This window comes from Geospiza fortis, unplaced genomic scaffold, assembly GCF_000277835.1.
Source record: "Geospiza fortis unplaced genomic scaffold, GeoFor_1.0 scaffold50, whole genome shotgun sequence".
Lineage (NCBI taxonomy): Eukaryota > Metazoa > Chordata > Aves > Passeriformes > Thraupidae > Geospiza > Geospiza fortis.
The window spans coordinates 3048098-3073864 of record NW_005054382.1 but is presented as its reverse complement, the minus strand read 5'-3'; the positions used below and the strand labels follow the sequence as shown (position 1 = coordinate 3073864).

Below are 25767 nucleotides of genomic sequence, written 5' to 3'. Positions count from 1 at the left end.
ATTCAGGAGTTGTGATTGATTATTTCTCTGTCCATGAATTTCAGCATATTTGCAACTATTATCTTTCCTAAAGTCTTGCACAAAGATGGTTGTATTTCTGGACATGGGAGCTACACTGCCAATAATATAAACTGGTATGTGTTGTTGCCATATTCTGGCAATATTGATGACATGTTTTGTGTTTCAAACAAAAAAAAATGAGTTATTTAATTTTTTTTCTGATGATTTCCAGCATATAGATTTTAAATAATAAATCAGAAACAGCTATAGGGAAAAATTCTTCAGCTAAGGAATTAAGTTCCCCATGACATATTTTTTCACAGAAAAGGAAGTCTGTGCCAAATGAGTTCCAATTTGTTTTTAAATAAAGGTCAACACAAGTTTTGATAACTCTTTAACTCCTTTTTTTACAGTTATCCTCATAGCATACTGTGGTAATATTTAAATTTTAAAAAGCTCGGAGAAAGTTGCACTAATATTAAACTAACATTTAAAAGCACTGAAAATCCATATTCCAAAAGACTACTAAGCTGCCAAGAGAATGACCTGTTAGTGTAATTGCTGTGACTGCTGTGTCCCAGCTTCAATTTTCATTGGTGAAATTCTAATACATCCATTTTCTTTGTCAAGCTCCTCTATTGAAATTCCTGCTTTGTTAATTAATAAACTCCGATTGATTAATGACTGCACTATCCTAAAAACTTTGGTTTTCAGATAAATATGCTTTAATGAATTCTGATCTCAAATTAATATACATTTGATGCTGGATATATCAGATGTGAATTTCTTGTACCCTTATGTAGCTTATTACCTCACTGTTTATACATTTTAGTTTTGATGGCTTCTAACGAAAACAGATTCTAGTTCTGCCATTGTTTGAACTCTGTATCGTAGCTTCACACCATGCCACTCAATGAGTTGTATTTCACTAATACTTTATAATAAATATGAAATAAAAACTATTTCCGTAGTCTTTGAAGTATTTACTTCTGTTTCATTTGGTCAAATATAGTATATTTCTTTTAACTTTCTTCTTTTCAACAGAACTGTATTAACAACAGAAATGCTAAGTCTCTAATTATTCATCACCTAACTTCTCAAGTGACTCAGCATCATTATTTAAACTTGTAACATAACTGTTTGCATTTTTTCCATCCTTTTTGATACTTCTATATAATGAAAGAGAAAGGGTCATACTGTTATTTTAAATCTATGGAAAGAAAAATTTAATTGCTTTTAAATGAAGATCACAGGTTCATAGATTGGTTGAAGTTGGAAGGGACGTCTGGAGTTCAACTGGTCCAACCCTTCTGCTCAAGGAGGCATACCTGCAACTTGTTTTGGTGACGTTGTTTAAGTGAGAATAGACTATACCTCATTATTCACAGTTTTCAAGCATTTGCATCTCATCTTTTTGAATCAAATTCATGACATGTGTCTAGCAGTAACAGCAGTCACAATGGTATGATACAGCATATGAAATATCACCTACATACCTTTAAAGCCAAGCAAAAAGCCTCAAATGATAAAAGCAACACAATTTTTCAGTATAATTAACTCCACTGACTGCAAACTACATTAGAATTAAATGTGTAATTTAGTTCCAGATAAAAGAGCTTTGTTTCTACCCTGAAGAGACAAACCACAATTTTCACAGATATTTGGTTGCAGGTTATTGATTTCTTACACAAAGAAAAAATGCTTTTTAAGATTATAATTAGGCACCAAATTTTGTCAGTGATTTCCCGAAGTCCTATTGAAACATAAAAATTCAGGCTGGTTTTTCTAACGTTCTGTAAATAGTTGTGTGAGCTTTAAATTCATGTTCATGCTGTGAGAGCAGAAATGCTATTAATACAGCTGCAACCAGGTGAAAAAGAGAAGAGTACTACTTCATACATCTTCATAAGAAATAGAACCTATAATGAAAGGTGACAGAATCTGATTTTACTTAACCCAAGTAGTTTCACCTACACTCAGATATTCTGAAGTTTTTCTAAGTTGTGGATAACAATATTACCATATCTGTGTTGTGTTCCCTTTCTTTGGCTTTTTTCTTGGAAAAGAAAACTTGAATGCAAAGCAGTATATATGAAAGGAAATTTGTGGAGGGTGTTGATAATGAACCTGGTTTAGAAAGAGTGGTTTAGATAATTTCAGCTTCCATACTTAAGATCCAATAGAAAACACTATGATATATACGTATATATATTTTCCACAACATCAATAGAAAATAAAAGCAAAATAACACTCTAAAAAATTCTGTACAATACCAGCTATCTGGGTCTAAATTGGCATGCAATTAAAGCTAAATGTATTTTATATTCATATATACAAACAAACATATTTACCTTCAGAATCAAATAATGATTTTCAATTCTAAGTAATTTCTACAAGCAGTTTGGCTTCCTGCTGGTAAAAACATTTTATTTTTTTCTTTCAAAGAAGAAAGAAATATGCCATCATCTTCCCTAGTCACTCAACAGCTGTATCAATTTGTTTTCAGGGCAGTGATTAGCATAATTGTGGTGGATTACTCGCATTTAGCACAGAATGGAAATAATTCAGTATTTTAGCAGATATGACATAGAATGCATGGGATATTCAGGCCCTCTGGAGTGGTGCTGGAAGTTTTTTTTTTCCTAAAACTGTACTAAAAGCCTATTTTTAAAAACCCACATCTATCTGAAAGAACCAAAAACCTTAATTCTTCTCATGTGCTGTTTGATAAACAATCTCAAACTATGGCAATGGCACACAATCATGGAATCAGCTGCAAATAGTTATGCTAAGGGCACTACCCAGAAAGGTTTCACTGATATAATTTCTCTAAAAATAAGAAAAAAAACCAAAACAAAACAAAAAAACCCAAACAAATAAATCTAAAACCTTAAAAACAAACAAACAAACAAACAAACAAACAAACAAGGTTTTTAAAAAAAAAAAACCAAAACACAAAAACTCACACAGAATGTGATTCCATCATTACTGGTTTTCTACTTTATCTCCAAGTTGCTGAGGTGCATACAGTGCTACCTTTAGTGCTATATGAGCGTTAAAATCAATCTGTTCTATATATACTTAGCCATTTACCTTAATACACTTGCATGTTTTATAAACATGGATAGACAAGCACTGTATGATATTATACAGAAATATCATAAAATTATAAAATGGTTTTGGTTGCAAGGGACCTTTAAGGCCATCTGGTTCCAACCTCCCTGCTATGAGCAGGGATGCCACACACTGGATCAAGTTGCTCAAAACCACCCAACCTGGCCTTGAGCACCTGGCTTTGAGTTGAGGATAGGGCATCCACAGCTTTTCTGGGCAACTTGTTCCTGTGTCTCCCCACCCTTCACAATAAATAATTTCTTCCTTACAGCCCCTCTCCATCTATGCTCTTTTAGTTTAAAGCCACTCCCCTTTGCTCCCAGTCACTACAGGCCCTGATAAAAGTCTCCACATTTCTTATCTCTCCTTTTCTATATATTGAAAGGCTGCAGTAAGGTCTCATAATAGACTTCTCCAGGCTGAACAACTCCAATGGTCTCAGTCTGTCTTCACAGGTAAGGTGCTTCAGTCCTGTGATCACCTTTGTGGCCTTCCTTTGGACCCAACTCTAACATATCCGTGTCTTTCTTGTGTGGCGGACTTCAGAGCTGGATGCAGCATTTCAAGGTGGAGCTTCACCAGAACAGAATAAAGGGGTAGAATCACTTCCATCAAACATGTTGGCCACCTATTTTGATTCAGCCCAGGATGCAGTTAGATTTCTGGGCTGCAAGTACACATTGCTCACTTATTAACAACTTCTCATCCACCAGTACCTCCAAATCCTTCTTTGCAAGGCTACTTTTGATCCATTCACCATCCAGCCCCTAATGGTAATGGATATTGTCATGACACAGGTGCAGGACCTTACACTGGTTTTGCTGAACTTCATTAAGTTTTCATGGACCCACTCCTCTGGCCAGTTGAGGTTCCTCTGGATGGCATTTCTTCCCTCAAGTGAATCAGTTGCACCACTCATCCACAGACTTGCTGAGGGTGCATTTAATCCTATCCATCTATGCTACTGATGAAGATATTTAATAGCATTGTCCAAGTATGGACCTTTGAGAGACATCACTCCTTACTGGTTTTCGCCAGTAATCAAAGTAGCCCTCGGTTTCAAAACCTAGATTACAACCTGTATAAAAAGCATTGTATGATATCATTGTCCCATGCAATGATCCCAGAAACCATCTTCTGTCAATTGTTTCAAAAAGAAACTTGAGAGTGCAGAGCTCAAATTAAGTCATGGAGATACCAGGAGGACACAAGATTTTGCTGTTACACAGAGCCATTCCTTTTATATGAAAACTGAGGGAGATAACTGCTGAAGAACAGGTAAAGGGATATTTATTAACAGTTACAGATGGTCTTTCTTTCCCATCAACTACTGAGTTGTCCAAACAAAACAAGCAGTGGTCTTGTGGTTAAAAATGAAGATACAGTGTGTTTTGAACCTCGACAGCAAGAGGACAACTGCTTGCCTGTAATTCATTTGCACTGGAATCATTCTCTCAAAAGCTTTACTGTTCTTAGGGGGGAAAAAAACTAAAAACCCAACAACACTGAGTTATTATGAACTTCTTTTAAGAGTTTAGAGTTCCCTGTAGAAACAGATATAATAGATAGAACATCATTACCTGTTGTTCAGTACAGTAGATTTAAATCATATTAGTCACAGTGATAAAACATTTTCAAGTTTAAACATTGAGATAGTAAAATTTGCACTCCGGTTCTTTGAATTGAACATGACTAAACTTTAAATGAGCTGTCTGTGAAAAACAGTGTGATTATTTTTTATTTCACATTTACTTATTGCTCATGATGTTATGATTCAGTGAACTCCCATTATCAATGAAGTCTGTATAATGTTGAAATTACACTACTTTAACCATTCTCTGTTACTATTATACAGTACTTTGTGCAATGTTATGTTCAAATTAATTTTCTACAAAATCAATTATATTTCTGGAAGCATTACTTAGATAAGAACAGTGCATGGGTCCTAAAGATTTAAGACAATCATGACTTATATTTTTTATAAAATTGTTTAACTATCCTCCCAAGGCTTTTAAAAAAAGCTAATGAACTTGGGTAGAAGCTTTAAAATTATTCAAATATATTGCCACCTGAAAATAAATTTAATGACCTGGAAAGTTTTGGTGTTTGATATTTCATATTTGAGTAATGTTTGAAAAATGCTTCCTATTTCCATTTCTCACTTGGGTTCTTAAGAAATTCACATATTGGTGGACATCATTAGAGTTTACCTACTTTTAGATACTTTAGGTAAGTCATACTGAAATGCATAACTAAATATTGGAATAAAAATAATGGATACATCATTTTGAATTCAAATGGAAATAAGGATTATTTATATTCATTAGAGAATCCACTATTTTTGATTTGATTTTGTTTCCACTATTCACAGTAGTCCTCTACCTTTAATGGAAAACTCACACTAGTACCAGTGATGTAATGGATTTGTTAAGATTAGATTTACCAGTAACATCTCACAGCAAAGCAGATGATGCAACTTAATTTATTTTTCCTAGATCAACTGAGAAACAGTTAACTACCCTGGATTTAGGATTTCAGAATACTCTCCCTGAAAACAAATTTTTAGGTGCGTAGAGATCTGTGGAACATCCTACAACAAAATCTAGACAAACTCTCATTAAAGTCTGGTTAAATTTCCAGACAGTAGGTGTTAAATTCAATTTACACTACTGGAATTTTTTAAAGAAGATACAATTTCCAATTTGAAAAGTTATTGAAATGTTGAGCTTCAGCCTCAATTAACTGACATGACCAGACCATCAATCTGGTTTCAACTGGTAACTTCATTAGTTGCTCCTGCTTATCACTTTTGTTTCAGTATGGAAAACATACCTTCTATCTTTGTAAAAGGGAAGAATTTTAAACTGAGTTCTTTGCTTTCTTCCTTCCTTGTGTTTCAAAATTAAGAGAGAATTGGTAGGAAGAATGCACGCTACAATGTGAGCAGAGCCTAAGTATCATAACATGGTCTTAGGAACCGACATAACTGATGGATTTCCATGCTAAAATTGTGCAGATATTTCACCAAGACAGAGGAAATGTGGGGGAGCATTTTTCTTCCACCTAAGAGTATAAAATCAGTGAGAGCCTAAAAAGAAAACTGGAGGAGTTGAAGATGCTGCTTAACCAGAGGTTGGACTGCTCAGCTAAGAGTACTTTCATGTACAGCCATAAACCCTGACAAGAGGAAGGCAAAAATTCTTATCTGAATCCCAAGAGCTGAAAAGTAGGCTGAGGAGCTCTGACAGCTCTAAGAATGAGAATTGTATTGTGCCCTGATTTTCCTCAGAGAATAAAGAGTTGATCTGTTTCCTAAAACTCCCAAGACTTAAACTGGAATGATTTATTCCTGCCTTCTAATATAAAGGCTTTTTTTTCCTTCACATTTGTTACCATAAATGATACAAGACAGAAGGTTTGATCAGAGTCTGAGAACATGATCAAGAATCTGACAGTATGTGGCTACATCAAAGGAATGACACGGCGCTTCACAGACTACCACAGGGCTCCATCTGCACATTCAGCTGTCAGGTTGGGATTCTAGAATGAAATCCCATCATTTAAACTCACTTATACTTCTGATGCACAATCAAAATCTGAGGACAAAGCGTGGGCCATTCATTTGCTTCAGTTTTTAATACTATATTGTATATGTATTTCCAGAAAACACACATCGCATACTCCAAGCATAAATTGATGGTTTCTGTTCTTGAGGAAGATAATGGGTCTATCATGTTGAAGACTTTTATCTGGAATTACGGATGACAAAGATAGCAAGTAAGCAGTTAAAATGTTCAAGATGTAGGGATTTCTTTCTGTATTTCTCTCAAATATAAGAGTCCAATATAGCCAAAGTTATAGTTAGAATCTGTCCAAGCTATCGTCCCTAGCTATCTTTTGGAATTTTTTTGTTCTTCTGTTTATCCAAATGGATCCCTATTTTCTGCTGAAAATACAACTTTGAGGTTAGTTTGGCTTGGATTATGAATTATCCTGAAGGCCTTCAGATCCAGTTCCATTTTTCTCCTGAAAAAAATCTCAATACAAACCTTTTCTAGACAAATAAGAAACTAACAAATATTTCTGTATTTCTTTTGTGTATTTTGGAGTACCTCAGGGCTAGTAGTTGAATACAAATATTTGTGGCTAATTCAGAAAATTAACAAGCAGAGAAGCAGAAATAAATTTATGCGGATTTATAATTTCATTTTCTTATCTCTTTTTCTTCGGTTTTTTTTAATGTATGTTCAATTATCACCTTAGATAAACAAGAAAATTTTCAAAAGGCACAGCTGGCTTCTGATGTTCACTAACTTGCAGTGTGACTTAAAAGCCAGACATCAATAGGCTCCATCTCACTTTTCTGCTTTAGTGTTGTTTGCTTCCTTTTCTTCTCCTCCTCTCTGACTTTCCTGCTGTGCATTATGAAGAGCAAACAAAATGCTGAGAAAACAGAAAAAACTCAAATCCCTCCATCCCTCGGTTTCCCCTTCAAAAACCTCTCCCCAGCTTCTGTGGTCTATCTCAGAGTACTGTGATAGATCTAGAGATGAGAATTTCCCTTCTTGGAACATGGCTGTGGCTTATTCTAATGCGAGAAAGGGCAAATGTGCCACAAATTGTTAGTTCCAAAGAAATTAAGTTATTATTTCAACTTGACTTCAGTTTTATATGAGCCTCGTACTCTTTATATCATTTGCTTGCCTCGTTCCTGAAAAAAATGTCATGAGTTCTCTGAAGTAGAGTCAGTAATTGAATTCTATATATGACACTCATGCATATTGTACTAGTCACTATATAACTCCAAAGAGTTCAGCTATTATCACAATCAGTGTGGATGCTAAACTATTAAACAGGTCCCTGTTCATAAAGTATTTTTTATTCAATTACATGTAAATTGTTACAAATTGGAATAAACATGGTTCAGTGATGCAAAAATCACAGAAATTTTCAAAGCTGTTATTTTCTTTGCCTGAATTTTACACTACATAATGGTATCTTCGACTTTCATAACTAAACTGTCACACTTTGAATTATTGCTTATTCACAACTTTATTATCACATCAGATATATTATTATTCCTTCTCCTTGAATTTAGGACCCAGTGTCAACGTGAAATGGAAACGTCATTGTACTACAGCTGCTGCAATGATTACAGAAAATGTCACATCTGATTCAAAGTTCACGGATACTATAAAGTGAAAAGCAAGACTTTGCACCAGAGAAACTTTTTTGGTCACTTGTACATCTCATTCCCTTCTCATTAATCAATGTGTCAGGCACAGTATGAAAGAATGGTAATTAGATCAAGGTGTTTTATAAATAGAACATATTCTATGCATGGATTTCTAAATTAAACCCTTATCACATATTTCATATTGATATAATAAGAATTTTTAGATATCTGTGTGCATAGATATACACATAGATATATGTGCTGTGTACATGCTATACATTAAAATATGTTCTGTCATATTTTGCTAACAACTGAGAGGAAAAAATAGATCTTTATGGTAACAGTTTGAAACAGCAACCAAGCCTCTTTTTTAGTACAGCCCCATAAGAACTCTGGAACCCAACCTTGTCTTGCAAACTGAAGATAGACAGCTCTGTCTGGTACAGTGTGGCTGGAACCCCCAAACCTTACTGAGTAGTAGCATCAAAATAGCCAGGCTTAATCTCATGGCTTTTAATTACAAATTGATGGGTATCATTCAATACTTATAGAGCTGAAAAATAACAATTCATGCCTAACATAAGTAAGCATATAAACAGTGCTAATGCTTAGAATGTACTGTATTCCATGTCTCATTGGATGAACACAGGGTAAACAAACATTTTAAATGGATGTATTGCAAAGATATTTCAAACACATTTAAGAACACCAGCAACAGAGACTTGCTATCTTTCTTTTACATATTCTTATGAAAAAAGGAATTGTTATGAACATACTTTTAGTACTTACCACTGTGTTGTATCTTTGAGAAGGCTTCAGCATTCCCCCACAGGAGGCAGCATGATGTCATTTTAGTTACAGAAGAAATTTTTTCCTGTTAGGAAAAAATACATAGTTCTCTTCAGTAAATTAAGAAAAGAAATGCAAATGTATTAGTCAAAAATGGTAAAAAAGTGGTTGCTTAGTAAATCACCTGTAACGTTATTTTTCAAGATTACAAAAAGAGAAATTACAATATTAATAACCGCACAATAAATACATCAAGTACACTGTATTGATTTCTGTCATAAAAATTATTAGCAATATTTTTTTATTTGCAGATTGAACACTGCTACAAAGACAGAATTGTCTTTAAACCTGTATACCACAAAAGCATACATTTTGAGAACCTGCTAAGGCAAGAAAATACTCTGAAATCCAAGACACAGAAGAAATCATAACAAAACACTTTGGTTTTAAATATTTCTCTGAACATATATTATGCATAGCCAAATATAAAATTTCAATAGTCAAATATATAAAAATATATTCAATTTAATTTAAATATAAATAATCACATTTTAAATCCCATTTTACTATTTTTTATTCTTTCCTATGTGTAATTGAAAACAATAGTTTATACTTCAAATGACATTTCAATGGATAGACTATTTCTGAATAATCTATCCATGTTAGATTTACTTTTTAGATTAAATTCCAGTATTTACCAGCAGTCTTTTCTGTCAAGAGTATCTTGAGACACTGTGATTTAAAACCCTTCTTAATAGTGTTAAGAAACATATTTCAGGTAATTTTAATATTTTCAAGACTTTAATACCTTAAATACTTGTCTTCCCTCCAAAGCCAGCAGACTTTATGGGATTTACTTATCCCCTGCACACATTTTGCAGGGGAAACATGCACTCTGTTTTTCTCTGTATCGCTCTTAAAGGCACTTCTTATCATTTATTCTTTTTGTCATTAAGTTGATCAGCACACATATCGTAAATTCTGCAATTTTAATCACAATGAATACTTCCTCATGAATGGTTTGACTCTCTACAACCAAACCACTCCCTGTAAGTGCAATTTATTATAACAACTGCAAACACAGGCCTCAATTCTGTGTAAACACAGTGACTATCTTTGTAAGTTGGAAGTAAGTACCAGTGGATGGCTATGTGAATACACGTCTGAAAAGAAGAAATTCTGAAATACGAATAAGGAATGTGTGAAATACCCTAGCTAAACTGTCAAAATGTCCATCTGGACACTTGCTGCAGGGGAAGGCTGGCAACACTTTGGCTTTTCATTCACACCCATTGAGGAATCAGATGTTGAAGTTTAGGACAATCTTTATTCCAAGCTATGGTAATGCCTTAAATCTCTCCATATGACAGTGGCACTTTTACTGGAGATTTCACTGCTCACATAGACCGACAGCCATTCCAATTCTCTAACAGTAGCATGTGATTAAACTCTGGATATAAGAAATAAGGAAGGATTTAAGGATGGCTGTCAATGGAAGAGAAAATCCACTAAGGCTAACACAGCTTCCCTTCTCAGTTATTTAAAACCTGCATTTCTTTATTTCAGCATCCTTTATAGCTTAATTACTGCTACAGGAAGAGAGGAGAAAAGAGAGGAGGAGAAGAGAGGAGGAAAGAACTCAGCTTTACTGGTAACCACGGGGATTGCATTTATTGTCTCTCCATGGTACCAAAATAGTCTCCAGCTTTAAAGCATGAATTAAGAAGGTACTATTTGTGAACTAGGTTTTACAAGTTTAACTCCGTACCTATGTGTCTATCCTTTTCACCTTTACATTATCTTACACTGTCTTCTAGTTGTCCTTGGCAGACTGAATTTTATTGTAGGTGAATAGGGTTATAATTTAAATTTTATGTATTTTAGTAAATCACAATGTCCCTTTAAAGATCATGTTTAGACTTTATCTCTCCAATAGTCAACTGCTTTCAAAAAAGCAACAGCAAATGCTGCACTTCCTTTCTATCAGGAAGCATAGGCACACATTAAAAGACTTGCACTAAGACTAGCACTTAGACAAAGTATAGGCATTGTCTACATACTTTTTTTTTCTTTTTTAAAGAGCTATTTTGTCTTCATATCTGTGAAAACTGATTTCCTCATAATTACAAAATTTTAATAGAAATATTATGGGACCCTGGCAGTCCCTCTAAGCATATTTTTTTCTGAAATCTATACCGGATTTGCTTACCATTCCAGAGACACATTTCTAACTTAAACCTAATGGTGCTATAATGGCCCTAGTTTTAATGCTACCCAGTTTAAGCTTACTTATTTGAGTAATTTCTCAGAACTACCACAACTGTGTATGATTTTATAGGTGATACAACAAGAACCCAGTAATACTGACATTCTGTCACTATGTACAGTCATCTTAGTCTACTTGAGAAAGAAAAATCTCTGTCATGTAAAAAAAAAAAAAATCTATTTTGCTTTGAACATGATGACCCACTTTCTCCAGCTATTCCTAAAACCCTGCCAGATCCTGGCAATACCTAAATATAAGCTAAAAACATTTTTTTAGTATTTGATGCTCAAATTTGTTCAACACAATTACTGGACTATTTTAATTAACTTCTGTTTGAGCAGATAGATTCATGAAGTCCCTTTAAGAAAATGTACCCTTTTGAATTCAATTTTAGCATCTTTAAACACATCTTTAAACCTGTAACCTTTACAGTGTTTATACCCTTTTCACTTTCAATTCAGTTTCATAACAAGCTCTTTCTTTTGAAAATTTTCACAATAAGCTCTCCTCGCTGTTAAATTGAAAAAATTGTATCTAGTGACATATTTCACAGCAAATAATTTTTTGAGTCTTTTTATCTATTTTAAAAAAAATCAGTGATTAAACAATGGGTGATAGAATATGCTGAGTTGGAAGGGACCCATCAGAATCATCAAATCCAACTCCTGGTCTCAAGCAGGATTCCCCAAGAATCACACCATGTGCCTGAGAGCATGGGTAAATGCATGCAGGCAGTTCTGTGATATACCCTCAGAATCAATAGTCCAGAAGTCAGAATATCAACTAAGCAGATGTTGTTATTTCAACTCTTTATTGCCTGGACAGTTTGGGGGGACGATGCTGTTCAGAAGAGGAAAGCTAGCTAGTGGTAGATCTCACAGCAGGAAACAGACACAGACCAGTTCAAGGTATATCAGAGATATGCAGACAAAATATTTTTTGCCCTGATTAAAGTATATGAAAGCAAAATAACTAAATCTGACCATAGGCTTCTTTTGTATTTTAGTGGGGAGAAAAAAGGCATCCTGAATTGTAGACTTATAATCTTCATGAGTCAAAGAGTGTGGGCTTCAAGTTAGAAAACGAACAACCCACTCTTCTGCTATACCAGCTGAGCCAATGCTGATTTTGATTTATCCAAGAAATGAGTGGTGGTATCTTAATTTTTTTACTTGAACTAAATATAATTAAGTATCAAACAATGCAAAGGCAGTAAAATGTAATTTTCCTTTGCTGAATAAGCAGTAACTCTCTCTTTGCCTCAAGGGAGGAAATCCATCCAGAAAAAAACCTCCCACTTTGCAGACCCATTTTGCAACTTTAATCAAAAGCACCACACCAGAAGATAGGAAGCCTCTCATCCACACACTCTTTCTCAATGTACATATTCTGAGTTACAGTCCTTGTCTTCAAGCAGATCAGAAAGAGATGTGAAATTTGTTTCTTCTTCCTACCTCTGACATACATACCTCATGATTCTCTGCTCACCTATTTCTGTTTTAAATAATTGAACCTCTGAACCTTTCTGTACCTCTAGTCTTGATTTCTGCCTGTCCCCTGAGGATACCCTAGTGGTAGCAATAGTCAGAGAAAAGCAGGGAGAAAAGATTGACACTCCTCTGAAGCCAGAGGTGAGGGACTGTATCTTCAGCCACAAATAACTAAAATATCCCACAAAACAGGTGGGTGGCTTCAGAAAGAAACTACAAGAAAAAGAAAAAGAAAGATTAGGGTTGTATGAATCTTGGCAAGGTCTAAGGGCAGGAAAAAGTCTAGCAGAGACCAAAGATGAACAGAGGAAGTAGGCAGAACAGCCTAACGCAAACAATAAACAGAGACTGCTCTTCAGAGAAAATGGGCTGCTACCAAAGATACAATGGCAGCAGCAAAGGAGCAGCAACAGAAATGGAAAGGCTGAGGCCACCTCCACAGGATGCAGACGGAGAGGAGAAATAGAGCTGTGTGTAAGGCATGATGGCAGCTCGGAACAAGTGATGTGAATTTGAAGTGATGCTTATTTTTTCCCATAAAGTACTAACATTCCTCGAGAAATCATCTTGCCTTCAGAATTATTTGGATATGAATTTTTGTTAATACAACTGGCAAAACATTAATTTGTCATGTTAGCTATATCAGAAACATCCTGAACCACCTACGAATAAACAAGATATCATATGTGATATAGCAGATAAAAAAGATTAAAAATTCCTCCTTCATGAGGAGAATAAATTAAGATAAATATTTGAATATAATATAATACACATTTCATTACAAAACAAAGGATGAAAGGATGACAATATTGGTGCAATGAGGTTCCAAAAAAACCTAATAATTAATACTACAGGTCAAAACCTGAAAAGTTACAAGAAAAAAATAAACCATGCTGAAGAGAAAAAAGAAAACAAACCAAGGCTTAAAACAACTAAAAAAAAACCCCTAAAACCAAAACAAACACAAAATACAATAAGCAGGTTGCAAACAAAGACTGTAGACTCACTTTGAATCAAAACAAAACAAATCTTCTGAAGAATTTGCAAACTGCTATGAGAAGTCAGGAAGAATTAGACTCATGAAGCCTAGGCCCAAAACAGCAACATAGACCAGAGAAATGCTGAAGATGCAGAAGAGAGTAATTTGCCGTGTTAAGAAATTCTGAATGGCAAATGGAATGATAAATCCCCTAAGGGGAACTCTAAGAAAGTAACAATGCCGAAAAAAGCGTGTAGAACAAGGCACAGAAAAACCAGAGGACATAAGAAATGTTGAGTCTAAGGTCAAAGAGAAGGGGAGAGTGCCAGCCCTGTGTCAAAAGAAAAGGTTGAATCTCAAGCCACGGACAAGAGAAAGGCCAAGCTTTAGATTAAGGAGGAGGAGGAAAAGGAGGACGAGATACAGCTAAAGGAGAAAGACAGCAGAAAGCAGAGGGGAAACTCAATCTGAACTAAAAAAAAAATAAAATTACTAAGGACAAAAGTCAAAGAAACAAAATCCAAAGAGAGCTTCAAGACCATGCTGAGACATATTGAAACTAAAGTTCAGAAGGAACAGCAAGAGTTCCACGTAATAGCCCTCAAACATGTCAAGGTACAGCATTCAGAGATTGCAGATAGGGAATAAGATGAATAGGAGACAGAAAAAATCCACCCAGTGGCATGGAGTTCAGATCATCTTTTGGTCCTCACTTCAAGTCTCCTTAGGCCTTTTAATAGTATTTCTGTTTCTGAAACTAACAGCAAGAAATGTATGAAAAGGCACTTTAACAGCTATTACAGCAAGGCTCTTGCTCTGCTGGAGGTAATGTTAATTATCTCTGTCACTTCAAAGTTATAACTAGTAAAGCAATTACCTTTGATGAAATTATATATGCCTCTCATGTACAAGCAAACTGGTCAATATACCTTTCACCCTTATGATTTTTTAAGACCCTAGTGATTCAGGAAAAAATTCTCCTAAAATTTTCACAGCCAGAAAGACTGGAATAACTAAAAATTCATTAAATAAAAAACTTGTACGTGAAAACTCTCTCAGAAGTGGAAACATTTTTATCTTTCCATAAATGATGTGTCAGATACTATCATTGCTGGTTAAGTCACTGAGCTGGTTTTCACACACTCCATAAAAATACAGTGTAAGGTAACAGAAATTGCAATCCCAGATATCAAGGTGAAATCAGTGCATCACAATCTGTCTGCCCTTAGGGAATTGCCTATCCAGCTGCATAAATTTCCATTTCTACACTATTGAAACTTCTTTCAGGTGGACAAAACATGCACAGGGAGGCTATTCCAGATCAGTGTTGATGTAAGTGGACAATGCCAAGGATACAAAGCACGAGGGCCCGACTGACAGCAACAGATGTTCTGAGATTTTCTTCTCTTGAAAACTGAGCTCTTACTCATTTTCACCTCTATGGTGTTTACCAGTTCTCCTGAATGAACCTAAAATGTCAATAAGACATTTCATGGAACATGACCCATCTATACTGCCTCTCCAGAATAAACATTTTCAGAAAGTCTTTCAACATAGAATGTCCCTGAGGACATCACCGGTCCTGACCTGCCCAGGACCCAGGACCCCCGTCAGCTCCAGCCTGGAGATGCCGCAGTAGGGCCGGTCCCCAGCTCCCCACAGCCCTGCCCAGCCATGGCCTCACTGAGCCAGGCACAGCTCCCCACAGCCCTGCCCAGCCATGGCCTCACTGAGCCAGGCACAGCTCCCCACAGCCCTGCCCAGCCATGGCCTCACTGAGCCAGGCACAGCTCCCCACAGCCCTGCCCAGCCATGGCCTCACTGAGCCAGGCACAGCTCCCCACAGCCCTGCCCAGCCATGGCCTCACTGAGCCAGGCACAGCTCCCCACAGCCCTGCCCAGCCATGGCCTCACTGAGCCAGGCACAGCTCCCCACAGCCCTGCCCGGCCATGGCCTCACTGAACTGGGCACGGCTCCCCACAGCCCTGACCGACCATGGCCTCACTAAGCTGGGCTCACAAATTTGGCCGATGGCCCAGCCTGGCCTCAACCTGCCAGAGAGGTTCCTGATGCCCAGGGCTGAAGCTGCCCCAGTGCCCTTGGCTGTCCTGCTCCTGACCGGGGGGAACAGGTCCCGGCTGACAGACCCTGCCCTGCTGCTCCCCATGCAGAGCCTCTGACATTTCTGCATCCTGTGATGCCATGACACAATGTTACCAATGTGAATGAAATGTTCACATGGCAAAAAAACCCAACAGTGATGGGGCGCACAATGACACACAAATGAGAAGCATATCCTCTTTCCAGCAGTCATCATTCCATCCAATCACCAATATCTCCATCTTCTAAGCCTGTAATATCTTTCCCCAGTCGCCATCATGACAACTATGTGGATTGAAAAAAACATATGAAGATAAACCCACACCAAACGCTGTAACAGAATAACCTCATACAATCTCTTAAGAAAGGAAACTAGTTACCACAAATTTTTTAGAACATTCCTTTATTTCCTGTTTCTCTGCCCAGACTGCCACCTTTGAAACACATCTAAGCATTAAATTCCTTAACTCCAAGTTCTCAAAATTACAGACTCCACAGAGACCTGAGTCTTACTCTTGTCTCTATTCCTCTTCCCTAGAGAAGCTTTCATTTTTTATTATAACCTATCTTCACTTTTTTTTTTTTACATGATTGAGCCACTTTCTCAACACTTATGCCAGCCACAGAGGTACTGCCTCTCAGACTGTCTAACTGGTAGATAAATCTGTTGTTAGAGAGAGAAAGAGGGTCTATATACATTTCCTTAGGAGGTAATGCTCACAACATTTGTTGCTAGTTGTCAGTGTAAATTTCACTACTTTGGTTTCAACCCCCTTAGGAAATGTTCTTCTGCATTCAGAAGTTCAACATTTTATCTAAGTATATTTTTTTATTAAAATGAGTGAGGGTAACTCTCTTTACAAACCTTGCTAAACTTTGAGATTACCTAACTGAATTTTTAACATAAGAACATGTCTTAAAATTTAGCAATCACAAATGAAATAAAGTAAGAATGGCTATCTTCCTAGTAGAAAGCGTTATATAAAGAAAGAATGATGAGGTTCAATCATTCTGCAATTTGCATTAAATCATCAGGCAAAAATAAATGTCCAAACCACAATGATTGCACAGAAGTATCATAACTGGACTACAGTTTTAGATCATTTAGACATTTACCTTTTGTTTACCTTGATATTATATCTCCTTCCCTGTCCCTTCTCGTTCCAGAAGGTACTTAATAATTTGTTTATTCTAAGCAGTATTTACCTTTGTAGAGATTATGATCAGAAGCTGGGGGCAGACACAACCACATTCTATACTGACCTATGGACTAAAATCCACACAATTTAAGCTGCAATAAATGTGTTTTTACAACCTCCTTACTAGTCTCAAAATGATTGGTGGTGAATGATTGATCTATTATATTTAGAAAAAGAATGAGCAATATTTTCACAAGAAATAACTTGTGATGAAGCTGGGGAGTAGAGAGAGACACACCCAAAGTACAACAGCAGTCTGATAAGATGATTTTTTTAAAACAATCAGTGTGATTAGAAGCATTCAAATATTGATTAAACAGATTTCTCTATAAACCTCATCTTTTCTCAGTTCAAAATTTCAGATGTTGAATGGTGCTCAGTAACAGGACCAGAAGCAATGGGCACAAACAAACACAGGAATTTTCCTCTGAATAGCAGGAAATGCTTTTGAGTTATGAGGGTGATCAAACACTGGCACAGGCAACTCTGAGAGCTTGTAGGACCCCCCCCTCCTTGGAGATATTCAAACATTGTGTGGACACAGTCCTGGACAATCAGCTGTAGGTGTCTCTGCTTGAGCATAGGATTTGAAAAATCATCTCCAAAGGTCCCTTCAAACCTCAGTCAGTTATTCTGCTCTTCCATAAATACATATGCGTTTTTCAAGAAAGACAGAATATGCCACCAACATGACTGACTCAAGCTAGGCTCCAGTTGCAAAGGTTATAGCAGATGTTCAGTGTTTGGTCATGTCTAATTCATGCCAGTGATTCACTTCATCAATTGCTCAGATCATTATTGCTCCTTACAGAGCAGCGTCATTTAATATTAGCAACTAAAGAACAGCTTGAACTATAATCTCTGACAACTCAAGTGAATATCTTTTGTGAAAACTGAGCAAAAGCCTGATTCAAGTCAAGTAGAACAAGGATTGCTACAGTCCTACATCCTCAGGTATTGTCCTATCCTCAAGAGACAAGGGAAGAAATTTTAGGTCTTTCTTATTTTAGGTCTTTCCTAATTGGTTTAAATCATCATACAGAATCAGCTGTCTACCAATGGAAAGCCACAGAGTCAGAACAACAGAAAAGAAACAACTTTTTCTTCTTCCAGCACCACAAAAAGCATAGTGATATGAAATGGGATGTAGGCACCCTTAGACCTCTTTTAGACTCCCTGAAAAGAAGAGAGAAAACACTTAAGTTTCTATTTGGCAACAGCAACCTTGTGAGCGAACATAAACACATCTGAGACCCACTAGAACTGCACACGGTGTTTATGAGAGCCTCTCTGGGCTTGCAGCTTAATTGCTCTATCTCTATTGCCTTCATTCCCACAGTTGTCTACATCACAAGGACTCCTAACAAAAACACAGTTCTCTTCCTTTTTGTGTATGTGGGGTTCCCTTTCAGCAAATAAAATAACTCTAAGTAAGGGTAAACAGAAAGAGAGGTGTGAAAGCAACTACTGTTCCAGATCATGGCTCAACCTGGGTCTTCAGCTGAGTCTGCCTCAATTGTTTCAAATCCTGCCCCAGGTTCACAGTCTAAATACAGACAGAATTTACTTTGGTAACGAAGAGCAACAAGAAAAAAACTGCAGACAACTTACATCTATGGTTCCAATTCCTCTTTCTTCAAATCCAATGAGGAAAAAAGTCTTTAACTGGAAACCTTTCTTCCACTAATTAAATTCAATTCTGGCTTATCCAGGCTGCACTTAAAACTATCAGTTTTCCCTTCTCAGGAAAGTTTTGGCAGTTTGCCAAAAACAAAATATATAAAGAAAGTAAATATTTTAAAATGTGTTTCCTTTTTTAGGGATAAAATGTGACAGAACAGCAATGGTGGCAGCCACTACCAGCATTACTAGCATGTTGGGAGTGCATGAAAAGCCTACAAGAGAAGGATTCTGTCTTGAGAGGAACCTCATGATCAACCCAATTCCTGATCTCTAGAAGCATAAGAGGCAGTGACACGGGTTGAAATGGATTTTTCTAGACAGAAAACTAAATAAGTTCCCTCTACAACTGGGGCATGGCGCCTGCAGTACAACCTCCCTCTTCACTACCAGATTACTTTACTGTCAGCTCAATGGTGTGAAGTCCTGTAGCTCAAGCACAAATAGGCCATATTGAGTCTTGAAATTTTGACTTAAGGTGTTTTACAGAAGGGGTGGTAAATGTATTTGGTATTGTAAGCATTTTGGTTTTTTTCCCTTTTCCTGTAACTTCAAATAGTCTGTGAAGACCACAGAAAAGAAATCAACAGAAAACCAAAGTCTAAACATATATAAAAGGTGAGAATGTGGCCCTAAATACTTTTGATTAAGGCATTCAAAATACATTTGTGAAACAAATGCAGTTTGTTTAATGCTTCTACTAAGAATTCAGTCAAATGCAAGAAGTTAAATACATTAATTACTACTTAATCATTCATTATAGTTTTATTGTGCTGAATGAACCATGTACCAAATGTTAGATAAAGGTTAAGAGTTATGAGAGGTCACTGGAATACCCACAAGGGAAGCATTAACGCATGACAATGGATTATCTCAATCCTCAGCTAATCAACCACTCCATGTTCTAACTGAATCTATTGTATTTAAAAGCATTTAAAATTAGCAGTGGACAGTGTAGAATAATTACTTGAACAAGCAAATAACAAACACTATAATAGTAAGAACCCTCGCATTTTCCCAAAGCAGGAAATCAGTATGTTGGTAAATTTATTTAAACTCCATTACATGCCTAAAATATTTCCAGTGTCTCAGAATATTTGCTGAAGATTCTAAAGCTTCCCAAAAGTCAAATAAATCCTCTCTTGTCTCCCATCAGAAGGAGAAATGAAAAGATTTCTCTCACTGTAGGCTATATATAGAGTCATTGTTCTGTATTTAGAACATTCTGTTTTCAGCTAGATCTTACTTGCTCTAGGCTGTCAGTCATCTTTAGATCTCCTGCCGGTAATAGCAATAGGTTACATCATATGCTGTTGATTACAGGTCATAACAACCCCAAATTTATGATTGTCATGAGTACAATATCTCTACTCTTTCCATTTGTCTGGTTGAGAAGTCAATTACTTTTCTCTACCCTGCTGTTACTTGGAAGAATAAAGATATTCATGAGTGAATGAGTTATGACTATGTTGGCCTTTTACTATTTCAGTGTTAAAAATTGAAGAAAGACTACAGTTGCTTTGAGCAAAAACTAAGAGATTGATCCAGAGCCCTTTGAAGTCAATAAAAGTTCTCATGAGATCAGTAAACTGCAGAAGTCAGTCCACGTATCCAAGTCTCATACTTGCTGTCTCATACTTGACTGCAGTCTATTGGACACATAATTTTGGGAGGAAATTCTGACAATAGCTGGTAGCTGCTACTGGAAAATTAGAAATCACACATAAGATCATGGTTTTGACAGCAATAACTATCACAAGGTCTCAAGCAGACCATTAAAGAGAAGCATATTTTAAAAGTATCTTCCACAAACACAAAACTGCTGTCACTTTGCAAACCACAAGACAAATTTTACCTCAAAAAGCCTAGGAAGTGCTGATATACCCTGAGTCTCACAGTGAAACAAAGCTAACTCTGATCAAACTGGTACGTCACATTGTAGTGCTCTGCAAAGACCATGGTTCAGGTCCCAGAGGACTTTCTGCCTGAGCAAAGCACCAGCCTCTGGAGGGCTGAACAGCACTGTCATGTCACTGTGAGGATGTGTACTGATCCAGTAACTTGGAGTTGTTGCACAGTGCTTTAAAATAATTGTAGAAATACCCCTCTGAGTACACACAGACTCCTGAAACACACATGTGCAGAAGTTAGAAGTTGGAAGGATAATGACAAAATGCAAGCTCACACCAGGCATCTAAGTGGCCTGATCACCAAAAGTTTTGAAAAATAGCTCAAAAGACCCCTTTGGTGATGAACCCATGCAGCAATAAAATCCTTTTTTTTTTTTTTTTTTTCCTAATACTGCAAACTCTAAATGTTGTGTATGTTATTTTTCAACAAGTAATTCCCTAATCTATACAAAATTTTCCAACCACAGGTAAACATGCTAGCAAAGGTATTCTGAATGCAAGTAACAATTTGAAGTTTCTACAAATAAACTAAATCCTGCAGTAATATATAATTTGAATTGCAAACACTTAAAAGCATTGCAGTTTGCAGTTCTTTCTCATTCTTTTTCCTATTCACATGTCTAAAATGCAATTGAGACTCATAGATAGCTAAGTGATAAATACCTGTTGTGTTGTAGTCATCTGATTTTAGTTAATAATTCAATTTTATATTTCCTCAGAAAACAAGAGGATATCAGAGCAAATGCTTGTTGTTTTTAAATACAGCTCTTAACACTTACGGGAGCTTTTAACCTTGCATTATTTTTTTTATTAACATTCTCAGGAGTTGAAAATGAACTTAAGATATCAAGAAAAAAAATATCTTTGTAGAAAACACAGCTCATAACCTTTTGAAATTAGATTCTTGCCATGTAAGCACTTCCAACTGTGAAAGGAGATTATCACTATCTGATTACTGGTGCATGAAAAAACACTAGTATTTCACTCAAGAATCCACCTGCAATGTCTGCCCTCAAAAAAACCCTCCCCTAGAGAGTATGTAAGTGAGAGCTGTTCACAGCAAAAGAACCATTACAGATGATCTGGTTTCAATTTTTATGAAGAATTTGAGTTTGCATTTGATTCATTTTTTTAAAATCACTCATTTTAAAAAAGGTCTACATTGAGGCCATTAAGATTATCAAGTGAACACATGCAGTCTTTAGTCAGACAATAAAAAGCAAACATTGCAATGAGTTGAAGAATACATTAACATATACATGCACAAATTATATTTTCACTAGAACCTGAAAATTTTTCATTTGAAAAATGTTTTTTTACCATGAGTTTCAATTAAAAAAAAAACATACATGTCTGATTCTTTAGCTTTTTTCATGTGAGAAATATTAAAAGTTGCTGCTGAATGGAGAGACCTGTGCTGCAGCAACCACTATATTAGCTATTCCCATCACTGGTATACTTAAGTAAAATATTGAAACAGAATTATTTGCCATTAGAATTACATCATGTGTTCACCTATTATTATAAATAATGAAGCTAGCCTTCTGCTTCCAAATTTTCATACTGTGATTCATAATTCCAAAAAGAGTAGGGGGTTTCAAATATTCAGCGTTAGCTAGAAATGAAAGCTGCTGGTTTTGTTGCTGCTTTTGGAAGTTTAAATTTTATGTCTTATGTTAAATACATTTAAGTAGGCAACACATGGAAATTTCCCTTCTGAAATAATATGAAGTTTCCAATGATTATATTGTGAGCTTTGTCCTCTAAATTGTAAGTATTGTACATTGCATTTCACCACTCCCAAAAAAATCAGCCACATATCCATTGTTTTCTGCTTATCAAAACATCCAAAGGAATAAGAGATGACAGTCTGAGTCCTTAAACTCAACCACAGTAAAACATATCTATTATAATTATTTCAAAGAGATGCTATATCCCTTGTATTTTTTTCACCCCTTTTACATTCAGAATAATTGAAAATCCTGTAAAACTCCTCCACATATTTCTTCAAAAGGATGTCTCACACAGAATGTACTTGGAGGTAATCAGCATATAAAATACTATATTTCTTTCATACATAACAATTTGCATACATCAAAACTGAGTAGTTGATATTTTTTATGTATAACTAAAACCACTGAAAGACAGCATTAGATAGAAGAATGAAATTTCTTGATACCAATAACCCACAAAAGCCTGACAAATGTACTAGCATGCAAAAGTTCAGAAAGGAATACAGTCTAATGATTCAGGCCTATGATAGGTACAGTAATAACCAAAAAATAAGGCTAGATCCTAGACTATCAATAGCACTCAAGCATATCAGACATCCAACAATCCCACAGCTTCGTAAGGAAAATGTGTCCGAGAATGATGCAGGTATTCAAATGCCAAGAACTGTAAGCCCGAAAAAGAGAAGTCCTCTATCTTAAAACAAGACCTGTAACACTACATAAACAGAAATAACAATAAAGGAATAAATTGTAAGGAACCTTTGCTTCACCAATAATATGGTTGTCTCAGACAGGCCTCAGAACAGGAAACACAACAGCTTATTGTTTTTGGAACAATGTAAACTGACCAAGATCCAGTTTCACCCAATCAAATTCTTTTATTCATTAACCACAAGTGCTTAATCTCATTCTGAAGAAAACCTTAAAAAAGGTCAATTGCATCCCAAAATACTTAATTATTCCTATAAATTGCATTGAGAAGATAAAATAACTAATTTGCACATGACTGTGTTCATTTGAAAACAAATTCCTGGTATGCAGGATGAACAAACCCTGAGGGACTCAAGAAAGGTCTTTCCTTAAAAACTTCAGAAAAATCTTCTGCATATACTTTTGATTATCCTACTAGACAGTTAATCTGGTCAGCATCTGAAAGTATCTAGATTGAAGGATGAGTAACAAATAACTTTAGCTATATTTTTTCACAGTGAAAACCAAAACCCACACCATTCCAAGAGATTTAAAAACTATGGTTATCAGTGGCATCTGAGCTAAATTAGTAGTATATACCAGCAAGAAGCAAAGAGCTCTGCAGACAGATAGAGTTCTCACTGATCTGATAAAGACATCTTTGAGAGAAAAATGCTCATCTACTAGTAGGAAAATCACTGAAATCCAGAGGCTGTTGGTGCCTCACCAAAGCTGTCTTCATTGAACAGCTGTGGAAAAAAAAGCGTGAAATTTTTGTCATAAAGCTCAGCACATGTGAGTATGAATCGATTATCTCAAATATGTGGACTAAAACTAAAACGCATTCCCCTCTAGTTCTTCTAGTTTGTACAATATATTCAGTAGACATTTGACAAAAAACTTTAAACATGGCCTTACTGAACATATACAGTTCATACTGGGAAACTGAGTACTAATCCTGTAAGGATTTTTCATCAACCCCTAATGAGTTAGGCGTATGGTAAAAGAAGGAGTTTTGTTGGTTCTTTCTTTGGGGTGGAGGGGAGGAGAGTGGTGGTGGTGGTTGTGGGTTTTTCCCTGTTTCTTACAGCAGACCAGTCCAGAATTAACAGTCACAATTTCTCAGCTTCTTCAGTTTATATCAGCCAAACCCTAAGAATAATAAGCCTGACATCCAGCCACTGAACAACTGATCTCATTGTCCAGAGTAGTTACCTGGACTATTGAGGAACTTCTGCATTTTTTCAATGCTTTCTCAAGAAAGAAAACTGAAGCTAAGCTAAAAGATGTGATGAAAAAAAAAATTGCCAGTGTTGGGAATAGCTTGAAAGACCAAATCAGTTGGTAACCACATCAAGAAATTCTGTGGATATTGCTGTTTGCCACCACAAAAGCCAAAATCATCAAAGATAACATTGTACCCCCTGTTGTGGTACCTCAGCTTCTAATGAATTTAGCCATCTGATTATGCAGCATCATTCCTCAAAGTACAACCTTCTGAATGTGGCATTTCTGGGAACAGCACCAAAATATGACAGCAATCACTGTGTGTTGTTAATGCCTGTGGCTAGATTTTGTATTTTGGAATACCTTGAGGCATTGGGTAATGTGGATATCAGGCAACTCTTGTGATGATTTACAAAGTCATAGTACATCTAAATGTACCATGGCAATTACTGTTTGATAAATGATGTAGTCTTAGGAGGAGAGGACATCCTTCCTTCCAAAAGATCCATTATGAAATAATAGAAGTTATAAAGGGATACAAAGTCACCTAGTACTTACAAACAGCATACAAAAAAGCACTTGCTCCATTTTGATTAATATAGTAAAACATAAAGTAAATTACGGGGTTTTGTTTTAAAAGACCACTATATAGTTTAAAAATGAAGGTATTTATTGATACACTGTCTTTACCTAAAGCAACAAAAATAACCTTAGAATTCTCTATACTCTTCCTTTTTGAGTAAAAGAAAGTATCCAGGCAAAAGCCTAAGTTATGCCTACATGATCCTAATTTTTATATCTCTGATGTTAAGTTTAAGTGATCCAATACAAATTTGTCATTCATGAATGCTGCTAAATCATGTTTTGCCTTGAGTAAATTAGTATCTTAACCTCAGTAATACCAAGGGTCTGCAATTCACAGCCCTAGAAGCTATCATCTAAGCCACTGAAGCAGTGTTTTCCCAAGCCCTCCATAACATCATTTTTCTTTTTCCCTTGATGTTCTCACACTTTAGGTCTTGTGTTGTTATTATGACAGCCCTGCAACTGCAAATCCCAATAGCGTTGTATGGTAGGTACTTGTGGGAAAAACCATCACTACAGTCAGGATGGTCCCTCTTTTGTCCACCCTCCAGCTTCAGCTTTCCTTACCTTTTGTTTCATAGACTTTTACTTTACAGTACAGAAGCCCCATATGCAGTGCATAGACACGCAACACTTGAACCTAAAAACTGCCATACTTCAATCAAAATGAACACCCTTTGTGTAACAATACATATGAAAATCTAGAATGAAAATTCTTTACTATGTTTCTGGGCTGAAATCCTACATGGGGTTATTGTGACTGAAGTGCAGGATGCAGAACTTCATCTTACTGCACCTCATTCAGTTGGCCTTGCCCCATCGATTCCT

General features: G+C 36.1%; 1 protein-coding gene across 2 annotated transcripts in view; it reads right to left on the bottom strand.

Annotated features, from left to right (window-relative positions):
- Positions 1-25767, bottom strand: part of NLGN4X (neuroligin 4 X-linked) — a 159498-nt gene that overhangs the window by 121322 nt on the left and 12409 nt on the right. For both annotated transcript variants that reach the window (XM_031060404.1, XM_005425175.2), the window contains exon 2: positions 9080-9164. The gene's annotated coding sequence lies outside the window, so the exon portion shown is untranslated. The remainder of the gene's footprint in view (positions 1-9079; positions 9165-25767) is intronic.